Below are 22,249 nucleotides of genomic sequence, written 5' to 3' on the forward strand. Positions count from 1 at the left end.
TTAATAGCCCTCAGATCTTGAACTAGTCTAAAACTTTTGCCATCCAGTTTTCGAATTGGCAAAATAGGTATGTTAAATTCTGATTCACATTCAATTAACAACCCAAATTTGATAAAATTGTCAATTATCTCTTTAATCCCTTTTCTATCTTCTAGTTTGAGAGGATACTGTTTCATTCTTACCGACTGTGTTCTGGATTTTAGTCTTACTTCTATAGGTTGAGCGTTTTTAGCCCTTCCTGGGGTCTCGTCGACCCACACCCCAGGGAAGACTTGATCAAGGATTGCTGATGGCACTTCTCCTGTTATCTGTGGCTGAATTAAAGCAAGACTTCAGACTTCGATTAGTTCATTTTCTCTTACTTTAATTTGCATATCCCCATCTTTAAACTCAATTTCTGCATTCAAGTTTTCTAGTAAATCCCATCCCAAAAGTGATTTAGGTGCATGAGGCATATAAAGGAACTTTACCGAAAGTCTTACCTAATTTAAAACTTAAAAATTTCTTAAAAAATACCTTCTCAATTTGACCAGTGGCCCCGACCACATTCAAAGATACATTATCTATAACACTTAGTTCCTGATTTAGCATAGAGAATGTTGCTCCAGTATCTACCAAAAACTCTATTTTATGTTTGTCTTTCCGCAGTTCCATTATAACCAGCGGGTCTCTGGAGTGCAAACCCCCCCGTCCACACTAGTCCTGGTCTAATTCTGCCACCAAAGTAGGTTTTCGTTTATTTTGGGGGCATTCTCTTTTCCAGTGTCCACTTTGTTTACAAATTGCATGTTGGTTTGGTCTCAATTTTCCATAGTCACTGTTTCCAGGGTGTCATCCAGGTCTTCTGGAGCAAGGGTCTCCTCTATCCAGGGCAACGATAGTTGCCTTTGTGATAGTTTTACCTAATTTCTGTCTTTCTACCCCTTCCCTGTTCCTGTATACCTGCCACGCCTCCTCAATTAATTTTTCAATATTTCTTTGATCTTCAACCTTTAACTTTTGTGTCTTGAGTCAGATGTCATCTGAGGATTGACCCAGAAACAGTGAGATTAACTGCTGTTTGCCCTGATCCCCTGACGGGTCCAAGGTGGTGTAAGTTCCCATTGCTTCCCTTAATCGATCTAGAAGTTCAGTGGGGGTTTCTCCAATGTTTTGTTTTACTGCATGAAGAGAACCCCAATTTACAGCTTTGGGAACTGCATTTTCCATTCCATGAGCCACCCACCCCTGGTATCTCTGGAGAAGTTGATAATGGTCAGGATTATTATAGTCACAATGTGGTTTGTCTCGTGGAAAGAAAATATTTAAATCATCATCAGCCCTTAACATAGTTTGTGTGTGTGTCCTTGCTGCTTTTAATACCAACTCCTTTTCAGTTTCTGTCAAAGCATCTAGCATCAAGTCCATATCTTCCCAGTCTGGGTCCAAAGCCTTAATATATGCTTTAAATTTCTTTGCTACCCCAAAGGGGTCATCTCTATATTTACCAGCAATATTCTTCCAATTCTCTAGATCTCCCATAGAGAAATTAAGCTTTATAGGCCCTTGTGGTCCTGCAGCTTCTCTTAAAGGGGCTTGTATAGTCCATCTGGCCCCTGCGTGTGGTGAAACAGATTTTGCCCTCATTTTACTATGTGTTCGCCTGCTCAGGGGAGATAAGGACAGGGAAAGAGAAGTTTCCTTTTTTTCCTCTTTCTCTGTCCCTCTCTTGCTGTCCTGAGGATGAGGGCAATTCAGTGTCCTCATCTTTTACCAGCCCTGAGGGGGGAATGGAACCCCCCTCTTCTGCTATTTCATTTGCCCTTTCTCCAAAGGGGCTTACATAATCATCAATTCCACTTTCTAGTTCACTGTTCTTATATTTCAAACACCTCTGCCCTATAGAACATGCTGAACAACATTGTTTAAGCTTCCCTATTCCTTGTTTTAGATTCTCTCATTCTAAAGTTAGAACAAACGGATCTTGTGGGGCCAAATTAATGTCACACTCCCTCTGCCATTCCGGGTGTTCCCTCAAAGAAAAGAACATATCAGCATAAATCACCCCATTTTCCTTCCCTTCCTTTCCTTTGCAAAACCAACATTAACTGTATTAAGATATGATAGTCCATGCTTTGACCACTTTGCTCCTTCCCCTAGTTTATAGAGGGACCACCATTCTGAACAATATTTGGTTAGAGTTTTCTTGTTAGTGTTCCCACCCTGGGGTCCCCCTATTTCTTTCCAGTGTGTTAAAATACACCCTAAAGGGTTTTTATCAACCTCTTGTTTTCCCTGCTGGTTTCCCATTCCTAGCTTTTGCTTTGCCTATGTCTGGTCATGCCCTTTGCAAGATAAGAGACGCAAATTCAAGCTCCCACTTGCTTTGTGGTTATCTGTATGTTTCAGTCACACACCTTCAGCACACACCACACACACCACACAGCCCCAAAGCAGGAAGGCTCTGAACCAGCCCTGTCAGCCGTTCCAGCACCTCCTGTTCTGCTGTCCCGCAGCAATCCTCAGCCTGACATTAGGAAAAAATACGAGGTGAACAATTCTTACAAATTGAGCAGAGATAAGGGTTAGCACTTTCGTTTGCTGTTAGCAGAGAGGCTGTCAGCCCTGGAGTTTGTGGCATTTACAAGCGACCAGCAAACTTCTGGCTCTAATTCCTGCAAACAATAAGTGTTAGAGTCAGCCTCCTGCCCAATTAGTTCTGTAAACCATGAAACCACTATCTCCCATAAACATATGAAGGTAGTCCTTTCGCCATGGCTGGGAGTAAAACAGTAACAAACACAAAACAAATATAATTCCCAATATTTGCTTACTTAACACACAACAGTAATTTTATGACATAAAAGGCAATACTCACAAACAAAAGCAAACAATACAATCAGCACACACAAGGGATCCCAACAGACGGTTTAAAACAAACCCACAGACTTATAATGATCGCAATTCCGAGTCCAAGTCCAAAATCCAACCACAAAGGTAAACTCAAAAACATCTGTCCCTTTCTTCCAAATCCTCTTAGCCTGAGGAATTTGGTATAGCTTTGGTGAGACTCTAACTCACAATCAAAACCTATGCAACCTTCTAGAGGGACTCTAACCCACAATTAGAAGGATGCAACCCTTGTCCAAATCCTCTTGGTCTGAGGAATTTGGTATAGCTTTGGTGAGGCTCCCCAGGCTCCACTGGATCATCACGGGAGTGGACGAAGATCCTGTACAAAGGTATACAAATTCTAAAGCACTCTTTTATTTTTCCCTAGGGTTTTGGGAAGGAAACCATAAGTCATATGCTGGATTTCTAGGGCTCTGGCTTGCTAGCAGCTAACAAGAGCAACATCCTTTTGTACTGGTACGTGAGTCAGTTTTCTAATATCTTTTGCAATGTCCATAACTGCTTGTGTATTATCATCAATTTGTAAGCAACAATCTGAGGTATTAAATTTTCCACACACCCCTTCTTCTTCGGTTAACAGATAATCTAAGGCAAGTCGATTCTGGTACATGGCTGCTCGGGTTTTCAATTATTGGCTTGTAATTAGGTCTAGAGTCTGAATTGTTTTATTGGCTACTATTTCCATGACTACCTGAAGGCAGATAATTCTATTTAGCATGTATATGGGGGTTCTATAACCCCAGGTCCCATCTCGTGCCCAAGTAGCTGGTCCGTAAGTAGCAATGATCTGCTCAGGAGGCCGTTCATCATCGTACCACTTTTGGGTTCCTCCAATTTCATCTCTCTTTTTCCGGTGTATGGTCCCATAATCATCATACAAGGGTACACCTAGATTTGTACCCTTTTTGAGGGGCAGTAAGAAAAACCCCAGTTGGATTATACCCAGTGTACAGACTCCTCTCCAGTCTTTAGGGAGCTGTGTATATGCTCACTTTCCACATATCCAAAATAGTTCCTCTGAGGCTACCCAGTTCAAACTGGTGCTATTCACTTGGTCCCAATATATTTTCAATTCCTCTATACCTTCAAAAGGATTTTTCGAATTTGTTTTATCACACCATCAGCTTTGGGTATCATTGTGCCACATACAACCTGCAGTCACATTGTTAGTCCAATATCCTAATGGTTCTTTTGACTGCCAGAATTCTCCTGTGGTATTTATAATTTTTACTGATAGGCATGGGGACTCTCCTACTTTAGTCCTATATGTTTCCCTACCTCTTCTTTCAATGCATTCTTGTCCGACTATGTCAGAAGTTAATATCCAGCCTTGGGGCCTAGATTCTGACGCCTTCTGGGAGTGATTCCATTTTAAAATTTCCCATGGAGTGAGACCAGTCCCTTTCCAGGGCCACTCTTCTGTCATTAAGAGACCACTACAAATCCAGCACTTAGATAAATCTAATGTTTGAATAATATGTTCCATTAGATCAATGTATAGGTTAGTCCCATAACCTGGGAGTTGCCAATCTTCTCCTAGTTTGTCTTTTAATTTTTGGTATAAGTCACCCGTGTTGGAAGATTTTTCTTGCATGGTTCCCTTTAACGTAGTTTGCACTTTTTGTTTTACTATTTCTTCCCTTTTTAAGTCCTGTATTCCACCCAGATCAGGAATGTCCCAATGGCCTTCTTGAGTGAAACAAATCCATTCTTCTCCCTTAGGACAACTAAGTCCCAACCTCGTTCCCCCTTTTCCTAAATTTTTAGTTACTCAGAGTTACCGAGAACCCATGTTGCAAGTGTTCAGCTGTTCAGAGTTATAGCAGACTTTGTTGACGAATGAATGGTAGCTTAAGCTTTGAATCATACGACCTTTATACCGTGCAATTTGGTAGCATTTGGCACATTCGTTGGAAAGGGTTTGAGCCCAAAAGCAGCAAAGTACCCAAAAGGGTCCAGTATAACTTAAACCTCCACGGCCCATGCTCAAACGGGGTTGCAGCCCGTGGTTGGCTGTCAGTGGCAGGCTCAGAGGTTAACCTGGTCTTGCCCCTTTTAGGTTTTTAGATTTGATTAAGACTTTATCTTGCAAACGCCATGTTCTCTCAGTAATTTCCTTATTCCCACTAATTGATCAGTATATAGAGGTTTATGGTCATTGCAACATTCCTTACCTTGGGTTTATTTTAAAATATAAAGTCAAAGTCACTTGGTTGATAATTTCCCCCGGCCTTTTCCCTAGCAACCCTTACTATACAGTATCCCAATGCTGTATACCAGTCTGTCTCAAATATTTCTAATTTACTGGTAAGAATAATTCCCACCCACAGAACAATTTCTTTATTTGTGCTGATAAAAAGATGTGTCAATCCTCGTGTCCGTTACGGCACTTAGGCCAATATAGGTATCATCTATATGACACACAGGACCAGATACAGTGGCAATTCATATACTGACACTCTACCCAACAAGTAGGTTTTGCCTTTGGGTGTTTTATACAATGTATTGACCCTGGTGGTGACAGTTCGGGGATTTGAGAACCCACCTTCTCAATATCACAAGTGTAGTGGTTTGGATTTTGTTTTCCCCCAGAGGCTAAGAAAGTGGTAGCCCCCAAGGGGTGGAAACCCCTGGAAGTTTTGAAATTCTGCCCAATAGGCGCTCCTGCAAAAATGTAAACATATCACAACCAGACCGGAAGAGTTGTAGTTTTTGGTGAGAAGAAGTAGCCATGTTGTAGGAACCACGAGGAGAAACTGCGTCAGCCCACTGGGGGCTGGGCCCCCCAGTCCCCAGTGGGGGGCTACAGAGACTTGGAACAGTGTTAAGCTGGACTATGTGTCTGTAGCTATAAGCTAGGAGATCCTTCCCCACTCTGAGCCGCAGAAGAGATACTGAAAGCAGTGGCAGACCAGCACTGACTGGAGAAAAAGCGGCGGCACGGAGCCAAAAGATAAGAGAGCAGCAAAACAACCATGCAGCAAAGCAGGCAGAACTTCTGCAAACCTGAGAGAGAAAGAACGGCAGCAGAGAACAGAACTAAGTTTCTACAGAGAGAAAACTTGGGGGTAAGAACTGCAAAACTCCCCTAAACTTCCTTGGAGATCCCTCCAAAAATGGAGGGGGTGGACTCTTACTGATTAGAAGTCCTAGATGGAGTAAAGGAACTAAGAAGCTCAGTCGTCCTGAGAGCTCAGCCAGGACAGTGTGTGGAGGTTGACCTTGAGGCCCTCCCTTGCTCCAAGCTACAAAGAAGTTCGCGACCTGAGACAGGGCACAGAGGCCCTGCAAGGAGCTTGAATCTCCTGGAGATACCAGACCGTCACAAAGACCCCCTGCGTCTTCGTGATATGACGTGGTGAAACGGCCTTGTCTGGGGTGAACGAAGTCCACGGAAGACCCCTCGGTTGGTTGGCGACGGGGCCGAGGGAGCTTGGATACCTCCCTTGTGAGTGCTGGCAGTGATCCAGCTATCAGCTGCATGCATGAGATGAGGAGAACCTGCTCCCTTAGAAGAAGCTACTGCCCTGAGAGACTGGAAGGGATCTGTCCTTCTTTCCCTCCTGGACTTTTATTTGGAGGGGAGAAGAGATCTGATCCATTGTAAATACTATATGTCATGGCAGAGATAGTTGTGATCGTGTGTATAATGTGTTATAGTATTTATTTGTACAGTCATTGTAATATATTCCCTTTCCCCCATTCTGAGTCTGGTTGTGTTTTGTCTGGAAAAACCCATCTCACATTGGGTTGAGATGTGGGAGGGGGAATGGAGCTAGGGAATTAGGATTTTGGGGCTATCTCAAACGATGACAACAAGCTAACGCAAAAATTGGGTGGAATTGATGCTCGAATTTATATAATCCTGCTCCTCCGCTTTGCCAAGGGAGGTCTTCTCCGTCTCACGGAAAAAACTACAGTCTCTTAAGAGTCTGATTTTGGGACAATTGAAATCAGGATTTCAGACTAGACCTCACACCTCTACTTTCAGGAAATACCTGCCAGGCTCTTAAGTTTCTCTGCTCCAGAGTTAATTCATTCCAGTCCTCAACATGTCTCCTCCATTCAGGGGATGGATTCATAGAGGTCGTTTATGGAGTTTAAGTCGTACGTCTCCAGGTGTCGATGATACAGTCCACTCTTTCAACTGCAGTGGGTCCACTGGTCCTTTGATCCTGGTAGCGTGGGACCAACCTCATTCTGCCATATGGATTGCGGTTTCTGTCGTGAGCAGTACCTGAAAAGGACCTTCCCAATAAGGGGTTGTCTCAGTCTGAGGAGACTGGAATGTTTGCTAAAGAGGGTGAATTGTAAGACAGACCAAACTCCTCTCTCTCAGCAATTGTAAATTCAAAATTAAGGGGGCTTTAATCAAGGAAGTGTGGAAAAAAACCCAGAAGAAATAACAACCCTTTATTAAAAGATGTATGTATGTTGGTAAAAACAGTAACAGAACACAAAAAAACTAGACGGTAATCCTAGAAAAAAAAAAGAGTCTGAATGAATACTTCTCTGTCCTTTAGCGCAGTCCTAATCATGGCCCGCAGGGGGCACTGTTGGGTCACTGAAGGTGCAGGGCCTGCAGTACCCTGTTGTGGCCGGCAGGGGGCACTGTTGGGCTCTGGTGATCACCACACAGGGAGAGGGGTCCGGAGGGAGCGGTCCCAGACTGCGGGAGAAACCAAGAAGGAAATGAGGGGTCCTTCCCTCAGTGGGAGGAAAAAGGGAAGGGAAGCAGTCCACTCCCACGGGACTCACCGCTGTCCCAGGTGACGGCGTCTCAAAACTCCTCCCTTCTCTCTCCCGGGCACACAAACTCTCCGATGAAACACAGCAGATCCGGGGAGCGGGACAGCCAGGCAAGTTGAAGCCAGCAGTCCGAGTTGACCCGGAATACCATTCTGGGCCTTGAAAAGCAAGTCCTGTGGTGACACGGGACCCCAGAATGCATTGAGTTGGACAACGGGACTCATTTTAAAAATGACTTCGTCACCACATGGGTGAGGGAACATGGTATCAAATGGGTATACTACATTCTATATCATGCACCAGCTACTGGGAAGGTTGAGAGATGTAATGGACTATTGAAGACAACTCTAAAGGCACTAGGTGAGGGAACTTACAAAAATTGGGATAAGAACTTAGCCAAGGCCACCTGGCTAGTTAACACCAGGGGTTCTGTTAATCGAGCTGGCCTTGCACAAGCAGAATCCCTCCACATAGTTGATGGAGATAAAGTTCCAGCAATCCACTTGAGGGGAATGCTAGGGAAAGCTGTTTGGGTTACCCCTGCCTCAGACCAAGACAAACCCATTCGTGGGATTGTCTTTGCTCAAGGACCAGGACATACGTGGTGGGTAATGAGGAAGGACGGAGTGATCCAGTGTGTGCCTCAAGGAAATTTAGCCTTGGGGAAAAACTAATTGTATGTCCTGAGTTGTGTTTTACGGGAAACCAGTCACCAGATGAGAGAGACCTGAACTAAACTGATGCCAGTATCCAATGATGAGACAGACCAGAATGATGAAACAACCCTAAAATCAGAACTGTAATTGTGACTGAGGAGACCAAAGATCTGGATTGAACTGAACTGATGTCAGTATTGATTTCCAACAACGAGACAACTGCACTGAAAGACCAACAAGGACTATATGTCATCATCATCATGGCTGGGCTTCGCGAACGAAGATTTGGGAAGGTTTTATCCACATTTGTTACAGGCACGTTGGTGACTTATGAGGCCAATACGTGACAGACATATCCGGTTGCAAAAGGCACAACAGAAAGACTCCTTAGATGAAGTATTCAGCAAGACACGGTTCTTCCTGCGTTGCCTTTTCTCCTCGAGAGAGATCCTGCGTGTGTTCTCAAAGGCTTCTGCTGCGTTATAGATGCTGTGTCTCCAAGCCTCCCGATTTGAGGCCAGAGTAGACCAATTATGGTGATCAATATGGCCAAGGCTGAGATGTTGTTTCAGGGAGTCCTTGTATCTTTTCTTCGGGGCTCCTCTCTTGCGGCAGCCAGTGGCAAGTTCACCATAGAGCAAGATCTTAGGGAGGCGGTGGTCCTTCATCCTGGAGACGTGCCCTGCCCATCGCAGCTGTGTTCTCATCAGCATGGCCTCTACACTTGTGACTGCTGCTTGCTCAAGAACAGATGTATTGGTCACATAATCTGACCAGTGGATGTTTAAGATTGTACGGAGGCAGCGTTGATGGAAGCGTTCTAGGAGACGCAGGTGGTGGCGGTAGATGACCCATGATTCGGAACCATACAAGAGAGTAGACAACACTATGGTTTTGTAAACACTGATTTTGGTGCTTTTCTTCAAGTGTTTATTACGCCATACTCTTTTGTGGAGTTTTCCGAAAGCACTGTATGCCTTTGCCAACCTGTTGTCTATCTCCCCGTCAATCTTACCATCCGAGGAGATGAGGCTACCTAGGTAATTAAACTGCTGGACTGATTTGAGCTCTGATTCGCCAATGGTGATATGGGGATGACGGAAGACTTCCTGAGGAGCAGGTTGATGGAGAACTTCTGTCTTCTTTAGGCTGACTTCCAGCCCAAAGAGCTCAGCAGCATCTGCAAAGCAGGATGTTAAACGCTGCAGAACTGCTTCTGTGTGGGCAACAAGGGCGGTGTCATCAGCATATAGCAGCTCCCGGACAAGATGGTTTAGGGTCTTGGCGTGGGCCTTCAGATGCCTTAGATTGAACAGGTTTCCATCAGTATGATATCGAATGTAGATACCGTCCTGATCATCGAGGTCTGCTGTGGCCCTTTGGAGCATCATGCTAAAAAAGATTGTGAATAAGGTAGGAGCGAGAACGCAGCCTTGTTTCACACCATTCTTAATTAAAAAGGGCTCAGAAAGTGTGTTGCCATACCTGACTTGGCCGTGCTGATCCTCATGAAGTGAGATGATCATTTTAAGGAACTTGGGGGGACAACCTAAACGTTCCAAAATCTGCCACAGACCTTTTCTGCTCACAGTATCAAAAGCCTTGGTGAGGTTGACAAAGGTTACATAAAGACCTTTGTTCTGTTCCCTACATTTCTCTTGCAGTTGTCTGAGAACAAATACCATGTCTGTGGTGCTTCTGTTGGCTCTGAAACCACACTGACTTTCAGGTAGGATCCCTTCTGCTATAGTGGGTATTAGTCTGTTCAAGAGTATTCTTGCCAGGATTTTGCCAGCAATGGAGAGCAGAGTAATACCACGGTAGTTTGAGCAGTCAGATTTAATACCTTTCTTCTTATACAAAGTGATGATGACAGCATCACGAAGGTCTGATGGTAGTTCACCGAGCTTCCAGCAGCGCACCACAAACTCGTGAAATTTGGTGTGGAGGGCAAGGCCCCCATGTTTCCAGACTTCAGGTGGAATTCCATCAACCCCAGCTGCCTTGCCGATTTTTACCTGCTGTATGGCCTTGAGGGTTTCTCCTAAAGTGGGGGCAGTATCCAATTCATACTTTACTGGTTGTTTTGTGATGGACTGAATTGCTGAGTCTTGGACCACACGGTTGGTACTGAAAAGAGTTTGAAAGTGTTCAGACCATCGATTCAGAATGGAGGTTTTATCTGTTAGAAGCGTTTGGCCATCAGCACTGAGTAGAGGGCTTTGTACCTGGTATGTAGGCCCGTATGCTGTCTTCAAGGCTTCATAGAAACCTTTGTGATCACCCATATCTGCGCATAATTGAGTTTTTACAGCTAGATCGATCCACCACTTGTTCTGGATGTCACGGAGTTTCTGTTGGAGCCTGCTGCATGCGAGACGGAAGGCTGTTTTTCTTGCATGACAAGATGGTAGTGCAAGGTGTGCTTGGTGGGCGGTTCTCTTCTTCCTCAACAGGTCCTGGATTTCTTGATTGTTTTCGTCAAACCAGTCCTTGTTCTTCTTGAGGGAGAACCCTAAGGATTCTTCGGAGGATTGCAGAATGCTGTTTTTAATATGCTGCCAGGTAGTTTCAGGAGACGAATCTGCAGAAACTGTGGAACAGTTTTCAAGCCTAGTTTGAAGGTTTGCCTGGAATCTCTCTCTTACTGTGGCTGATTGGAGATTGTTAACTTGGAGTTTTCTCCTTGTGGTGTTGCCCATTTTGGGTTTGAATTTAAGATTGAAGCTGAGTTTGCAGCGCACAAGCCGATGGTCTGTCTGGCATTCTGCACTGGGCATCACGCGGGTATGGAGGACATCGTGAACATCTCTCCGTCGCACCAGGACATAATCGATGAGATGCCAATGCTTAGATCTGGGGTGCATCCAGGTTGTCTTCAGACTATCTTTCTGCTGAAAGATAGTATTAGTGATGGTGAACTGTTGCTCTGCACAGAATTCTAGCAGGAGTCGACCATTATCGTTGCAGTTACCAACATCATGTTTGCCTAATATTCCTTTCCAGGCATCAAAATTCTTACCTGCGCCACCTTACCCAAAAAGTGCCAGCAGATGATAAGATCATTATCCTTGGTGATTTCAACGCCAGAGTAGGTAAGGACTTAGTAAGGAATAAGGGGTGGAGAATGTGGTAGTTTGGTCTAGGCCTTCCTTGGTGACCAGTTTGTAACCAAGGAAGGGCCCAGATTTACCCAATATTCCCTATGATTTTTACGTAAACCAGCATATAAGAAGAAAGGAGGAAAGACCTTCGCTCTCTTTCCTTCTGGCGGCTTGGAGGTGCAGGTTCCCTGCTGTTTAGTCTGTCGTGTTGGGGAGTAAGGCCCGGTAAGGCCTTACCGACCTTGGGAGATGGAGGTTGCCGGTGATCGTTCCAGCGTGACTTTCTGTTGTCCCAAGGAGAGTAGTAAGATAGTCTTTTGCTTTTAGTTGCTAAATCTTGGGCTACCGATCGGGATATATATATATATTTTATTTTGGTTTTCTTCCCAATTTTAGTTTTATCAAGGGCTTCTTATGTTGTTTTTCTCCCAGGAAATAAAGTCCCTGACTTCCCTAATCCCTTTCGGCTTCTTCAAACAGTTTCAAGTCCTTCTGTCTCTTTGGACAGTTTCTCTTCAGATGACCTTTTTCCCCGCAGTAGTAGCATTCAAACTCCTGAGTCCTTGAGACAATTCGCTGGGGTTTGTTGTCTGCATTAAGACCCCCCTTTTTCCGTTCTCCTTTAAAGCTCCTCTTTGGGCCTGCCCAAATGTCACATGGAAGAAAACATCCTAGAGATAATTCATTGTGTCTACTAACTCTTACTAACTGGTATAATAACTCAGTCATGGTGTATATCTGTCACTCATATGCCTTCGTGGCTGCACCTGATGTTGTGATTAGTGTGGCTAACGATGCCTTTAATATCACTTCAGGTGATCCTTATTTGTTTGGTTGTATCACAAATCAAAATGTATCCATTCTTAATCTGTCATTGGTGGTTCTCATGAGCAGAGGAACCAAATTGTGACTCCCAGTGGGCCTTGCTGATGTCAATTTTATGCCCAAAAGGCACATGGAGAAACTGCTCAGAGACAGAGTTTTTAGTCTATGAGCTTGGTACCATTGTAAATTAGTTTCTTGGCATATTTTAGCAATTTGCTGTTTGATAAGGTGGTTCATTTTTCTACTTGCCCACTGGCCTGTGGTAGGTAGGGTGTATGTAATTGCCATTTGATTTGCAATGCTTTACTTATTGCTCTCACAACTTTTGCACAAAAACGTGAACCTCTGTGTGAAGAGATGCTCTTTGGTACTCCAAACCGCGGTATAATTTCATTCAATAAAACTTTGGTCACTTCTTTTTCTTTGTTTGTTCTGCATGGAAATGTTTCAGACCACCCGGAAAATGTGTCAGTCAACACTGAAAGATATTTATACCCCCCCCCTTTTCTTGGGAGCTTAGAGAAATCAATTTGCCATACTTCACCTGGGAATTTCTCTCTGTTTATTGCCCCTTGCTGTATTTTAGTTTTTGTATTAGGATTGTTTTTCAGGCATCGTTCACATTGGGACATGATCTGTTATATTGTGGTGAACAGTTCTGGCCCTGCTATTCTAGCTTGTAAATACTGGTAAAGTGGATTTAAACTTCAGTGGGCCTTTTCATGTTCTGTTTTTACAAATTGCCACATCAATTTCCCTGGTATTATTAGCTGTCCTGTTTCTAACTGACCCCATCCATTGTCTAGTAATTTGCCTTTATTTCTTTGAATCCACTTATGATCTGATTCCTGATAATCTGGTTGGAAGTTGGTATCTAGCTCACCTGGTACTAGAACTGTTATGATCAATTCCTCGGTTCTTGCAGAAGCTAATTTAGCTTCTGCATCAGCTTTTCTATTACCTATTTCTGGAACGGTGTTACCTTTCAGGTGTCTCTTGCAATGCATTATGGCCACTTGTGCTGGGAGTTGGACTGCTTCTAGCAATTGTAGAATTTCCTCTGCATGTTTTACTGCTTTTCCTTGGGTAGTTAGCAGTCCTCTTTCCTTCCAAATTGCTCCATGGGCACGTACAACAGAGAAGGCATACTTAGAGTCTGTCCAAATGTTAATTCGTATACTTTCTGCCAATTCCAGAGCTCAGGTAAGAGCTATTAATTCTACTTTCTGTGTTGAAGTCCCTGCAGGTAAAGGGTTTGAGTCAATTACCTCTTCCATTGTGGTTACTGCATAGCCTGCCATCCTTACTCCTTGTTTCACGAAACTACTGCTGTCAGAGAACCAGTTGTCCGCATCTTCGAGTGGTTCTTCTTTGAGGTCTGGGTGGCTGGAGTAGACTGCTTCAATGGTCTCCAGGCAGTCATGCTCGATTGGTTCTGCTGGCATTCTTCCTTCTAGGAATGAGGCTGGATTCACAATGTTAGTTATTTAAATGGTTATATCATCTGATTCGGCTAGGATTGCCTGGTACTTCAGGAACCGAGAAGGTGACAACTAATGGCCACCTTTCTGTTCAAGCACTGCAGATACAGTGTGGGACACTATCACATTCATTTTCTGGCCCAACATGAGTTTTCTGGCTTCTTCTATATTTATGATTATTGTAGCCACTGCTTTCAGACAACTGGACCATCCCTTACTCACTTCATCCAACTGTTTGGAGAAATACGCTACGGCTCTTTTGTATGGTCCCAACTGTTGTGCTAAGACTCCTAAAGCCGTTCCTTGCTGTTCATGAGAGAGCAGCCAAAATGGTTTCGTTACATCAGGCAGGCCCAATGCTGTGGCTTTCATGAGTTCTTGTTTTAGCCTTTTAAAGGCTATTTCTGCCTCAGGAGTCCAAACCAAGATGCTCTTAGTCTCTTTCAGCAAGTCATACAGGGGCTTGGCAAGTATCCCGTATTGATATATCCATAAGCAGCACCAACCTGTCATTCCTAGGAAGGTTCGTAGATCTCTCACTGTTTCTGGTCTGGGCATCTGGCAGATGGTTTCTTTTCTTGTTGTTCTTAGGGATAGTTGCCCTCTGGAAATTTTGTATCCCAGGTACTCTACTTTTTCTTGCACCAACTGCGCTTTCTGTTGAGAGACTCAATATCCGTTTAGACTCAAAAAGTTTAATAGAGAGATCGTCCATTTTACACACACTTCTTTTGTTTTGGTTGCTATTAACAGATCATCTACATATTGCAGAAGAGTGTCATCTCCCTGTGGTCTTTCCCATATCTTAATTCTTTGGCTAATTGGTTCCCGAACAATGTGGGACCATTCTCATAACCTTGAGGTAAAACCGTTCAGGTTAATCGAGTCTTTCTTCCTTTGCTAACAGATTCCTATTCAAAGGCAAAGATCTTTTGACTTTCTGGGGCTAAGGTAAGGCAGAAGAATGCATCTTTCAAATCTAACACTGTAAACCAGATGAAACTGTCTTTTAATTTAGTCAAAAGTGTGTAAGGGTTAGCTACTACTGGGTGTAGGGTTTTTGTTATTTCATTTATGGTCCTTAAATCTTGGACTAACCTGTAAGTTCTATTCGGTTTCTTAACTGGTAAGATTGGTGTGTTGTAATTTGATTTGTATTCTACTAGCAACCCTAATCAAGATTTCTATCTTCTAGTCTCAGTGGATACTGTTTTCTGATTACTGGTTTTGTTCCTGGTATTAATTCAATAATGATAGGGACTGCCTGTTTTGATTTCTCAGGCATGTCTGTGGCCCATACCAAGGGGTATGCTTCTGTGGCAGTTTGAACCACATTAGAAATCTAAAATCCAATTTCCAGGCCTCCCCCCACCCCTTCCCACAATTTATTCTAACACTGGAGAGAAACTTTCAGGCCAGAGGCTTCTATAGGGGAAGGGGAAGTATATACATTTATTTACATAAATAAATATACTGTACAAGCTAAAAGCAACTATATATATATATTTACATTTCTGTCAGTCCTTTTAAGTCCCTCCCTTTAACTTCAGTCCAGGAAGAAGCCTTTCAAGGCTGATATGTAATGCAGTCTCTGTCTCATAGGAGTGTTCTGGGCCCCTGAAACACTCCCTAACCAACCTTCAGCTGTTTACTGCAGTTTCTCCTCCTCACGAGGAGGAGTTATTTCGGTCTGTGTTATTTCTGCTGTGTGATCTCTCTCTCAGTCTCATACCTTGGTTTGTAGGTTGCTGCAGTGTAGCTTAGCTTATCAAGCGTCTGCATCCTGGAATGTTGATTCCTCCTTGGGTTTTTGGCTGTCCTCTGTTTAGATCATGGCAGAGACATCCTCCGGGCCTTTCTCTTCGGTCCGTCTCTAATTTCGCCTGGGATCCCTTTCCCGATCACCGAGCTGATTTGTTATCAACCCGTCCACTTGGCTCCGCTTAAATGTTGGACTTTAAAATCCACCCCCCCTCACCAGCCTAAATGCAGTGGGGGGGAAAAAGCCCCCTAGCCTTGGCCACAGGCAACTCGGTTCAGTTATGCACTGTCCCAAGCGTCCCGCAGCTGCAGGGGGGGGAGAAGATGGCCTAGCCTCCTCCCTCTTACCTCTCAGGTGCTGTGAATTCTCTTCTTTCACAACACACACTCCAAATGCTGCTTCCAACTCCGACCCAGGCAGAGATGGGGGGGCTGCAGGGCTCCCCTCTTCCCCCCCAGGGGAAAAAGAGGGAGCCCAGACACCCCCTGGCCTCCTACACCTACACGCAGCAGACACCAACAGCACAACACTACCAGCAGCTTCCAGTGGTTGCGTATATATGATTTTGAGCAGAAGCGAACAACATGGACGGTGATTGGCTCTCCAGGGAACACTGCCCTGGCACCCAATCACCTCTGAGCCCCCAAACTCTCAAAGGGGGGACCAATTTCAAACCATGACAGCTTCACTTATGATTTGTTCAATATTGTGATCACCAGGTTCTGGCTTTACGCAACTGATCATCAGGTTCAGGGCCATTATTAATTGCTCCTCATTTATTTGGAATTCAAGTTTGTCTTTGTCGAACCTTATTACAGCTCTCAAATTTTCTAATAAATCTCTACCTACTAGAGGCCTTGGAGAATTGGGTAGATAAAAATTGATGATTTTCTATTTGTTTCTCAATTTTATACTTAAGAGGTTTTAGAAAATAGACTTTTTCTGGTTGGTCTGTCACTCCCACGACTTGTACAAATTCGTCACTTTTGGCATTAGTTCCTGATTCAAAACCGAAAATATTAACTCCTGTGTCAATTAAAAACTCTAATTCTTTTTCACCCTCCCCTAACTCCATTTTAACTAGTGGGTCTGCTAGGGAATGACTCACCGGTCCTCCTCCGTCACTGCTCTGATGGGGGATAGCAGCACTCTCAGACTTCCCATTTATTTTAGGGCGGTCTCATTTCCAGTGATCTATTTGCAAGCAATAGAAACACCAGTTTGATCTTATTCTGGTTTCTTGGGAGAGGAAACTTCCTCTTCCCCTTGCAGGGTAACCACGACCTCTGCCTCTAGTATTTATCTCCAGGAACTTTGAGTTTTGGGCTGTCACTGTTACCACTATAACTTTAGCGAGTTTCTTATCCTCTTTCTTTTTCTCTTCTCTCTCCCTATTGTTGTATACCTTCCAAGCTTCATTCATTAATGTCTCTAAATCTTTGTCTTCAGGATCCTCGAGTTTTTGCAGCTTCTTTCTAATATCTGGGTTACTCTGTCCCATCAATAATGCTAGTAATTGTTGTTTGCCTGCTTTTGATGCAGAATCTAAGGGTGTATATTGTCTCATAGCAACTCTAAGTCTGTCTAAGAATTCTGGAGGTGTCTCATCTCGTCCTTGTCTAACATTATAGAGAGCTGCCCAGTTAATTACTTTAGGTATTGCATTCCGTAAACCCAGTGTGATTAATTTCCTGTATTGTGTTAACAATTCATACTGGATTGGGTTGTTCGGATCCCAATCTGGATTATTTGCTGGGAATATATCCCCTGCATTTTCTGGTAACAGACCAGCATGTGCTCTCCCCAGATTGTCTTCTAAGCTTTCAGTATCTATTTCATCTTTATGCTTTTCATCCTTTTTTCTTTCGTCTCTTCCTGGTTTCTGACGGTTACTTTTTTCCCTATATCTTTCTGACTTTTGCAGGCTACTTTTTATTCTATTCCTTTCTGATGCTAGTTACTGCTGACAAATATTAATCTTTCAAGGAAAGATTCTCCCCGGATCTTCCAACTATCTGAGTGTCAGTGGCTTATATACTCTACATCCAATTCGGGTTTGTTCTCCAATTTTTCCTATTAAAACATTAACATTGTATCCATCACCAGGATACTTCCAATTATCTAGTACTCTCGCTCCCTGGAGGACTATGACAGATGGATTGTATTCGTTCAGTTTGCTTGGGTGAACTGGAAGTTCTGGGTCTATATAATATTGTAGACCAGAACTCCTGTTGTAGGCTTGAGACCATAATGATTCTTGGGCAAGAATTTGATCAAACACCAATGTACTTATCAGTCCAAAGATCAGCATTGAGGAGGCTTGATAGTAGATGATTCTTCTCCCGAGGTCCATGCTTCCTCTGGAACCCTCTTGACTTGAGAGTAGTGGATCCACGTGGGTTTCTTTTCACCCAGATCGCTGTGAAGGTGGTCATCAACACCTGGAAGGGTCCATCCCACTTCTCCCGTAGTGGATCTCCTGAAAGATTCTTAACATATACCCGATCACCAGGGTTGAATGGATGTAACTTACAATCAGGCTGCTTGGGTTGGTGTTCTAACACCACTGTAGCATTTTTCTGCAATTGTTTTCCTACAACCATAGCATAATCATACACATACTGATTACTGATTTGATCCAGAGCTTCACTATTCACAGTTTGCATCATGTAGGGTCTGCCGAATAGAATCTCAAATGGGCTCAATTTCTCTTTTGACCTCAGCTTGACCCTTAGTCTGATTAAAGCAATAGGTAAAGCTTGATACCAATGAAAATTTGTCTCTTGACTTATTTTAGCAATTTGTTGCTTAATGAGATGATTCATTTTTTCTACTTGCCCACTTGCTTGGGGTCTGTAGGGTGTATGCAATTGCCAATCAATTTTCAAAGCTTTACTTATTGCTTGTACCACTTCTGCACAAAAGTGCGAGCCCCTATCTGAAGAGATACTCTTAGGTACTCCAAATCTTGGTATAATCTCATTTAACAGGACTTTAACTACTTCTCTTGACTTATTTGTTCTACATGGGAAGGCCTGTGGCCAACCAGAAAATGTATCAGTCAAAACTAATAAATAACGGTACCCCCCTTTTCTTGGAAGTTCAGAAAAGTCAATTTGCCAAATCTCACCTGGAAAGCATCCTCTTTTTATTGCTCCTAGATTAATTTTAAGTTTGGTGTTTGGATTGTTTTTCAGACAAAGTTCACATTGGGATGTGACTCACTTTATTGTGGTAAACAAATTTGGTCCTGCTACTCTAGTTTTTAAGTGTTGATAGAGTGGATCCACACCCCAGTGAGTTTTATCATGTTCTGTTTTCACAAATTGCCATATTAATTTTTCTGGTAATACTAATTGGCCTGTCTTCAATTGACCCCATCCATTGTGTAGCAGTTTACCTCCATTTTTGTGTATCCACTGATAATCTGTTTCCTGATACTCTACCTGTTGATCTGTGTCTAATCCTTCTGGCACTAGAGCTGCTATCGGTTGTTCAGTACCACTTGCAGCTGCTAGCTTGGCTTCTGCATCAGTTCTGCTTTCTGAGCTGAAGTTCCTGCAGGTAAGAGGTTGGATTCGATTACCTGTTCTGTTGTAGTTACTGCATAACCAGTCATCCTTGTGCCCTGTTTCACGAAACTGCTACCATCCGAGAACCAGTTGTCTTCATTCTGGAGTGGTTCTTCTTTGAGGTCTGGACGACTGGAGTATACTGCTTCAATGGTCTCCAAGCAGTCGTGTACAAAAGGTTCTGCTGAGGTTTTTCCTTCTAGGAATGAAGCTGGGTTGACAATGTTAGTCACCGGAATGGTCACATCATCTGATTCAGCTAGGATTGCCTGGTACTTCAGGAACCGAGAAGGTAACAGTCAATGGTCCCCTTTCTGTTCTAGCACTGCAGATACAGTATGGGATACTAACACAGTCATTTTCTGTCCCATAGTAAGCTTTCTGGCTTTTTCTATGTTTACAACCACTGCTGCAACTGCCCTTAGACAGGTAGGCCATCCTTTGCTTACCTCATCCAGTTGTTTGGAGAAGTAGGCCACTGCTCTTTTGTGTGGTCCCAGTTGTTGAGTCAAGACCCCTAAAGCCATTCCTTGATGCTCGTGTGATAACAACCAGAAGGGCTTCGTCACATCAGGTAAACCCAACGCCGGAGCCCTCATGAATTCTCGCTTCAGTCTTTTGAAGGCTTTGTCTGCTTTGGGGGTCGAGGTTATGTGATCCTTATTCACTTTCAGCAGATCAAACAAAGGTTTTGCAATTATCCCATACTGATATATCCACAAGCGACACCAACCTGTCATTCCTAGGAAGGCTTGGAGGCTCCTCACCGTTTCTGGTCTGGGTGTCTGGCAGATGGTTTCTTTCCTCGTCATCCCCATGGACCGCTGTCCTCCCGATACTTCATATCCCAGGTATACACGACTTTCTCCTGGACCAGTTGAGCTTTCTGTTGAGAGACTCGATAACCACTTAAACCCAAAAAGTTTAAGAGAGATATTGTCCACTGAATACAGTCCTCTTTTGTTTCTGTTGCTATTAGGAGATCATCTACATATTGCAGAAGAATACCATCTCCCCGTGGTTGTTACCATAGTTCTAGCTCTCTGGCTAACTCATTATCAAAAAGTGTGGGACTGTTCTTAAAACCTTGAGGCAAGACTGTCCATGTAATTTGCATTTTTCTCCCTTTGTTAACAGACTCCCATTCGAAGACAAAAATCTTTTGGCTTTCCTGTGCTAGGGGTAGACAGAAAAAGGCATCTTTTAAATCCAACGCTGTAAACAAAATCAAATTGTCCCTTAATTTAGTCAAAAGTGTATAAGGGTTTGCTACAACAGGATGTATAGTTTTGGTTATTTCATTTACTGCTCTTAAATCTTGTACTAACCTGTAGGTCCCATTCGGTTTCTTCACTGGAAGGATTGGAGTGTTAAAGTCTGATTCACACTCTATCAACAGCCCTAATTTCAAAAAGTTTTCAATTATTGGCTGTAGTGGTTTGGACTTCGTTTTCCCCCAGAGGATAAGAAAAGTGGTAGACCCCAAGGGGTGGAAACCCCTGGAAGTTTTGAATTTCTGTCCAATGAGCGCTCCTGCAAAAAATGTAAACATATCACAACCAGACCGGAAGAGAAGAGTTGTAGTTTGAGGTTAGAAGAAGGTGGCCATGTTGTGAGCCACGAGGAAGGGGCTCTGAGCCCCACAGGGGGGCTTTGGCCCCCCAGCCCCAGCTGGAGCCTGTGGGGACCTGGAACAGCATAATGCTGGGCTAGGTGCCTATAGTTATGCTGGGAGATGTTTTCTTCATCGTGGGCAGTGGCCGTGGCAGCGGCCGGAGAAAGCAGCAGCCAGAACTGAACCGAAGAAGCAACAAAGACATGCAGCACCAGAGAAGGGACTCCTGGAAGGAGACCTGAGGGAAGGAGAGTCAGCAGCTGAGTTCTACAGAGTTCTTGGGGGTAAGAACTGATACCAGACCCCCCAAAACTCCTTTGAGACCTCCTGGAAGGAGGAAGTTGATAGACTCTTACTTGAAAGAGCCTTGAAGTGCAACATGCACTGCAGAGAGGAGCTGAGAGGCTCGGACGTCCTGAGAGCTCAGCCAGGACGGTGTGGGAGGTTGGCCTTGAGGGCCCTCCCTTGCTGCAAGCTACAAAGAAGCTCGCAGCCTGAGACAGGGCACAGAGGCCCTGCAAGGAGCTTGAATCTCCTGAAGATACCAGACCGTCACGAAGACCCCCCTGTGCTTCGTGATATGACGTGGTGATACGACCTTGTCTGGGGTGACGAAGCCCACGGAAGACCACTCGTTTGGAGAGACGAGTGGCCGGGGGGGATACCCCCCCCCTCATGTGTGCTGGCAGAGATCCAGCTATCAGCTGCTACAAGAAACAGAAGAGACAGACAGAACCTGCTGCCTTAGAAGATGCTGCTGCTTAGTGACTGCTACTCTGAAGAAGCTGCTGCCCTGAGAGACTGGAAGGGATCTGTCCTTCTTTCCCTCCTGGACTTTTATTTGGAGGGGAGAAGAGATCTGATCCATTGTAAATACTTATGTCATGGTAGAGATAGTTGTAGTCGTGTGTATAATGTATTGTAGTATTTATTTGTATAGTCATTGTAATATATTCCCTTTCCCCATTCTGAGTCTGGTTGTGTTTTGTCTGGAAAAAAACCCATCTCACATTGGGTTGAGATGTGGGAGGGGGGATGGAGCTAGGGAATTGGAATTTGGGCTATCTCAAACCATGACATAAAATGGTAGCAGAGGATGGTTGCGAACCATCAAGATAATTGAGATAAGAGCCATGATGCTTGTGGCAACAGAGTTTTCCAGACAAAACACAGACTGTACCATTGTAGTGAGAGTAAGACTATAGTAGAGTTAAGTTTGTGATAATGCTTTAATGATGTTTAGTAGAGAGATTTTAGTTATATTTTAGTTTATTGAAGATTGAATATTGATTAGAGTTTTTTTTTCAGTTGTTGTGATATGTCGACATTTTCGCAGGAGCGAGGGGTGGAGTGTTGTAGTGGTTTGGACTTCGTTTTCCCCCAGAGGATAAGAAAAGTGGTAGACCCCAAGGGGTGGAAACCCCTGGAAGTTTTGAATTTCTGTCCAATGAGCGCTCCTGCAAAAAATGTAAACATATCACAACCAGACCGGAAGAGAAGAGTTGTAGTTTGAGGTTAGAAGAAGGTGGCCATGTTGTGAGCCACGAGGAAGGGGCTCTGAGCCCCACAGGGGGGCTTTGGCCCCCCAGCCCC

The sequence above is a fragment of the Chiroxiphia lanceolata genome, chromosome W (assembly GCF_009829145.1).
Source record: "Chiroxiphia lanceolata isolate bChiLan1 chromosome W, bChiLan1.pri, whole genome shotgun sequence".
Lineage (NCBI taxonomy): Eukaryota > Metazoa > Chordata > Aves > Passeriformes > Pipridae > Chiroxiphia > Chiroxiphia lanceolata.